Source organism: Conger conger, chromosome 15 (genome assembly GCF_963514075.1).
Source record: "Conger conger chromosome 15, fConCon1.1, whole genome shotgun sequence".
NCBI classification, from domain to species: Eukaryota; Metazoa; Chordata; class Actinopteri; order Anguilliformes; family Congridae; genus Conger; species Conger conger.
In genome coordinates this window covers 24,964,112-24,970,111 of record NC_083774.1, presented here as the reverse complement: position 1 = coordinate 24,970,111, position 6,000 = coordinate 24,964,112, and the positions used below count along the sequence as shown (strand labels likewise).

The 6,000-nt window shown below is 38.7% G+C and overlaps 1 long non-coding RNA gene across 1 annotated transcript in view; it reads left to right on the top strand.

Annotated features, from left to right (window-relative positions):
• The first annotated feature begins 959 nt into the window (after positions 1–959).
• The window catches only part of LOC133112130 (uncharacterized), a 48,427-nt gene continuing 43,386 nt past the window's right edge, over positions 960–6,000 (top strand). The window contains exon 1 of the long non-coding RNA XR_009705042.1: positions 960–1,198. This is a non-coding gene — a long non-coding RNA (uncharacterized LOC133112130). The remainder of the gene's footprint in view (positions 1,199–6,000) is intronic.

The following is a 6,000-nucleotide window of genomic DNA, read 5'->3' as shown; positions in this document are numbered from 1 at the left end:
GCTATTTCGAAGGGGTGTAGTTTAAATAGAATGACTTGTTTACATTTCACAGACCAATGGATATTTTGTACTGTGGGAAAATGTGGGTTGGAAGAGACTGAAGTAACTTTCATGTCTGAGGTGTTATTCCTTTAAGCAAGATCTTATTTTCTTTGGAAAGCATATGGAGAGGAGTGAAGAATTCTCATCATTGGTTTCAGATGTGAAAGAAATGAATACACAATAATGGCTTTTTGCCGCTAAAGGTAATGTCACTCCGTTGTCAGACTAGTTTTCTACACTACTGTTTGTAACACAGGGAACTGTCCCGATTCTGTATATTAATAGCCTACAGTGGCACCTGAGCATCAATTTCGGAAAGTGGTGTGCCAGAGATGCCTCAAACCTGAAACGTCCCTGATAGCCTCCATCTCTGGTCGTCAAAGCTCAAGTCAGAAATGATATGTTTAAATAATGTCTCAATGTTGCGGCTTCGAAATCTACTACATCGTGCGTGTGCGCCAATACAGGAAAAAATATCTTCCTTTCCACTCTGCTTCTCCTATCTAAGTACGGGAAGGAGACGAATGGAGTATATTTTTCCAGTATTGGGACGCACCCTGTGTCATTTCAGCTAGTCGGCTACATTGACTGGGTGGCCTTGAACTGCAGAAAATTGTGCCTTGAAGTGATATGAAATAAATTACGCAATGGAAATGAATGCTTTTTAGCAGACACATTTACTTGGTTTAGATATTTATCTCCTCAATTTATATGCGATATAGAGACAACATTACTCTCGTGTAATATGCTAGTTCATTGATTCAATCCGCAGTTGAAACAGACGAGGCAAAATCGCGAATACTTTATTTCTCGTGAAAGTCTCAACGAAGTGACGTAGGTAAGACAGCAGCTGTTTTCTCTCGAATGATATAATGCTCTTGCCTATCGTACCCAAACGGTTCCGCTTGGATCTGATGCCGTAATGCCACCACACCAGTCTCAAGTTAAAATTCGGGAGAGTGCTGATGATGAAGTGTCACAGATAGGGATCCTGTATGCAATAAAGTCTCCCGTGGAGCTGATTCGCATTCAAATGTATATCCTGGGATTTTTCCTGATAAGTCCAGCTTCAATCAAACTGGTTTGCCTGACCAAACAACACCTAGGGAATTTAGATGAAGAAGAAACTGGTGTCGTCGCCAGACTGAGATGTTGGGTAAGGCCAATTGGGAACTCTTTTAACTTAGGGCAGATTGACGATAGCCTATGGCCTATGTTTTATTCTAAACCTATGCCTATGCGACTTATTGATGCCCACTGGACAAAACCGACTATTGTAAAAAGCATGAATGTTTTATTTATACGGCTCTCATAAATTCCACTTGTATAATATAACAAGATCGTGTGTATTCTGGGAAGGTGAATGTTTCAGGAAGAGGTGACACGGCAGTAACATCTCCTTACCTCTGCTTTAGGCCCTACTGGATTGTTATGTGTTAGGGATGTACATAAAACTGTAGGGATGTATATGAAAGAAAATACCCTGGACCTGCATGGTTGTTGTGAAGGCATTTTTGGAATTAAGACTGCAGATACATGAGCATTTTGGATATTCTGCAGAGAAAGTGAATAGACCTGAAAATGAGTTTGTTTGGAAAATGATGTTAACTCACAGAACGTATTTATGAATTAATTGTTGTCATTGTCTTATTAAAAGAAAGACAAAAGAATATTAATTGTTACTAAGTGTAGTTTTCACTTCACACATTTGGGAGCTGGGAGTAACACTAAGGCTCATCATGAAGCTTTTGAAGATTGTAATTGCAAAGGGAGGGCTGGTCGCTGGCAGACTGGATCTGACTGGAACTGTACTGCAGTGGTGCTTGAATTTGACCTCTGTGTCTGTACTTGAAATTCAAGACCACACATCCACAGAGAATGTGTGAGGTAAAAACACCAGGGAAGTGTTGATTCCCGGTAGGCTGAATATTCAAATGGACGCATGGTTTGCCTTTTTAGTATTTTTATTTTTAAACCGCTCATTAGTGAGGTTAGTCCATTTTTAAAATTAAGATTCATAGCTCCATTGAAAAAATAGATACAAGAATCACAAAAGCAAATAGGGGAACACACGCACACACATAATTTTAGGCATGTGTGATATATATTTAAGGAAATGGTTGCATGTTTTTGTAGGATATATTACATTGACTGACTGTTAAAATAATTGCATTTTCAGTTGTCCTATGTCTTGGGATCACAACTGTTACTATTATTACAAGCAGGCTTTCCCATTGCTTCCCAGAAGATCAGATCAGAGTTTAAATCTTGAATAATTAAACCCCATATGTCACCTGTCAGCCTGCCAATTTCTCATTTAATAAACTAAAGCTATTGTTTTTAAAATCTCAATTAAACAACAGAGTCGTGGCGGAATGTGGCTGACCTTAATTACACTCCTCAGAACATTCCAGTCCTTTAGATGGACAAATAAGTTTATGGCTTTTCATAGGACAGTGGGATGCTATTTGGAGAGGGCTCAGTGTGGATTGTAATCCCCCATCATTCCCCTAGAATCCTGATGAGACTGGGGAGGCTTGTGTAATCCCTCATAAATCACATACCTGATGCAAACACTGCCAGGAACTGCAGACTTTCACCTCTATTTAACATCTGGTATTGTGTACAAAAAGTTACATTATGATATATAGTGTCCTTCACGATATTCATTTTATTTCGTGATATTAATCTCTGTGATTAAAGCATGTTTGATAGATGGCTGTGATGTTGTGATATGAACAGTCATACTGCTGGTAATTCATCTTTACAGAAAGAAATGTATAATGTATAACATATATAAACTTGAGTTTATGGGATAGAAGCAGAATTTTCTGACCAGATTAGAGTTATTGCCTTACCAGACTGGTGCATAGTGTCTTTGGAAAATAGTGGCATGGCAAATGGAATCATTTCTCTTTGTCTGTATCTGTATACCCTGCACTTTGCATGCACACGCATGTGCACACACATGCAATATAGGCTAATATTTATATAATACATGTGCTGTATAATGATGTATGTACTAATGTGTCAGCTAATACATCATAGATGCATAAATACACCATACGATACAGTAAATTAAATTCTGTCTGTCGAATTTATGAACATATTTATTAAAGCCATTTCACCAGTGTAAGGGCAACATGTTGCACAGAGTGAATTCCAACCTGATTAGATTCAGTCCGTCTTCCCTGGATTATCTCATATGAGTCAAAGCAAGAAAACAACTCAGAAATGTATACGGTAGAAAATGCATTTCCCTCCATTGAATATCGCAATATTGAATATACCTACTTCAAGTGAATATTAAATGCAGGTTCATACCAAGATAAGCGGGTGTTGCTCACTCTGAGTACACGTTGTGGATGTGGTGTTGTGTTTTGAGTGACACAGGCATAGTCGTGTCAGCTGCTTGTTGCTGTCACTGTGAGAACAACATGGCGTGTCTTTGGCACATTGCGGCACTCCAATTCAAATACGAGAGTGTAATGTATGGAAGCAGAAACACGGAGCTGTGAATAAATGTTGATTTGCTGATTCTGGGCTAAGGCAGTTTTTGAGAAGGGGATTCTTTAAATGAGCTGGAAGGCTGTTCAACGGCCAGTTGGTACGTTTCGTTTCGATGTGTGCTTCGCCCACCCTACAGTCCGTAGCAGCCTCTGTCTGCGGGTTGCCTGTGCCGTTAAATCAACCTTTTTAAACGCATTCATTATAAGCAGAGATTTATCATCCACATTGCTGGTGAACCGACTCAGTAAAGACGATCGTTGATTGGGGAGTAGTGTTGGAGGGCTGGGGGTGTACAATTAGTCAACAAACCCCACGGCCCCATCACTACAAACACCCCCTCAGTGCTCCTATTTTTGATGAAGAAGGGCAACACTTGTAGCCCACGTCTAGAGAGGCTTTGTGATGGGAGCTGGATTTCTCTGCCTCCTTGTGTGACTAATTATCCCAGCACTCCTGTTGTTTTCACTGGCTGTACATTCTGCACTATAACAAAATGCTTATGGAAATTCTTTTTTTTAAATGTAATGTACATCGAGTTTTCAAGTAGGCATATATCTCACTAGGAAATAAGCATAAAATCCTCTCTAGATAAAATGACTCTATAGATTTAGGGCCTGAAGACCTGTAGCATGTGCAAAACGATTTAGGGTGTGCAACACGAATAACACAATCAATGATCTGTGCAGAGAAAGTACCATGACCATGTTATTGGTTTTGGACATGGTCCTGGTTAATGGTCTTAGTAAATCAGGCCCTTAATGTTTATTGTTTTGTAGTGTCTGTATTTGTTTGTCTGTCAGTCTGTCCATGTCTTGTTGAGGAAATATTTTCTGTCTCTTTTCCTCCTCGTCCCTTTTACGTAGGTGAAGTTGTTTTGGCAGCAATGATGTTGAAAAAATATTCAGACTCAGTAGTTGCTCATTATAAATCTTTAGTTAAAAATAAAACAGATTAATCTGGGGAGTCTGTGCGCTCCAGAGAACTTCCAGAGATCAGAGAATTCCAAAGTAACAGTAGGAAGTATCCTAGTCTTTATACATTATAGCTAACCAATCATTTGTCATAAGTCATCACATTGTCTCTCTTAACCCGCCTTAATATTTTCTGTCACTCTATGAAAGCTGAGCTGTCTTAACCTTTCGCCTATATAATGATGCAGGCAAATTGAGCTGGTGATCACTAACTCAAAACATCTCTTTGCAAAGACCCACATCTCTTGGGCTGCATCACAGAGTCAAAACAGGCCGCATCCAATGCCATGGTTTGTAAACACCTGATTAAGTGTTCTCTGCACTTTCATTAAACAGACTGTACTTTGCAGCTCAATGTGTTTTAACAGACACACAGTTCTAATTGCTCAAGATGACTGACTTATTCATTTTAACATAATTAATAATAATTCTTCAAACAGTATGGCTTATCATTGTAGTACTAAACAGCATTTGAAATATAGTATAGAGATATATAGTAACATTTAGGAAAGGGTATTTTTGCACATGATTCTGAAAGTATTTAAATCAAACTTCATCATTCCTGATTTTCAATAAGGGCATTTTGATCAAACTTCAACAGTCTCAAGACAGCTTGGACTACTCACCAGAATTCCTCTTTTCTTATTTAAAATCTACCCTTGGATAAAATCGACAGTGTCTGTTTTCAGTGTAAGAACAATTACTTTAATTCATTTTATTATTCTAAAAACTCCTCGGGCCTCTTCTGGGCGTGGCCGTATTTGAGGCAATAAAATGTTTTTGTGTACAAATACAGGAGCGTGAAATCCTGCATAGTACACCTTTACGCACAAATATATAGTGATTGGAGAATAATATGTAGCATTTTATTTTTTAACTCGTGTGTGGATATAATGATAGACACATCTTTCTCTCACTGTGCGTAACACGATGACACATTAACAGGGTGGCTACTTCTGTCTCTTCAGCCAGACATGTACCACCCTTTACCACACGGATCTTTGAGTTCATGCAGTCTCTGGAGCCCCGACTGCAGGACTTTGTCAGGTCCGTCCTACGGGTCCTGCTTCTGTGCTTAATTTCCGTTTATACCTTCAGACGCGTTTGAATGTGTAGCATGTGTAGTTTTTATTGGGGAATGTTGAATAATTTCGCAATGTCTTCTGGCCTTGACCTCAGACAGCTCGCATCTGTTTGCTTTAAACCCTGCTTTTGTGTCTTCGTGAATCAACATTTGAGCTTCTCTGACATATGCACAGGCACAAAATCACACGAAAACAAAGTAATGCATACATTTACCATTCATTCAAATTCAGCTGACTGATACCAGTGTTATGAAGGATTGGTATTATTTAAAAAAAATGTAATATTACAATTCTGTCTTTACCAAAGGTGAATATTTGAACCCTCCTTTCCAAACAGTATGTGAATCAAATATAATTTTTTTTAGTAATGGGTATTTGATTGACGTGTGTTA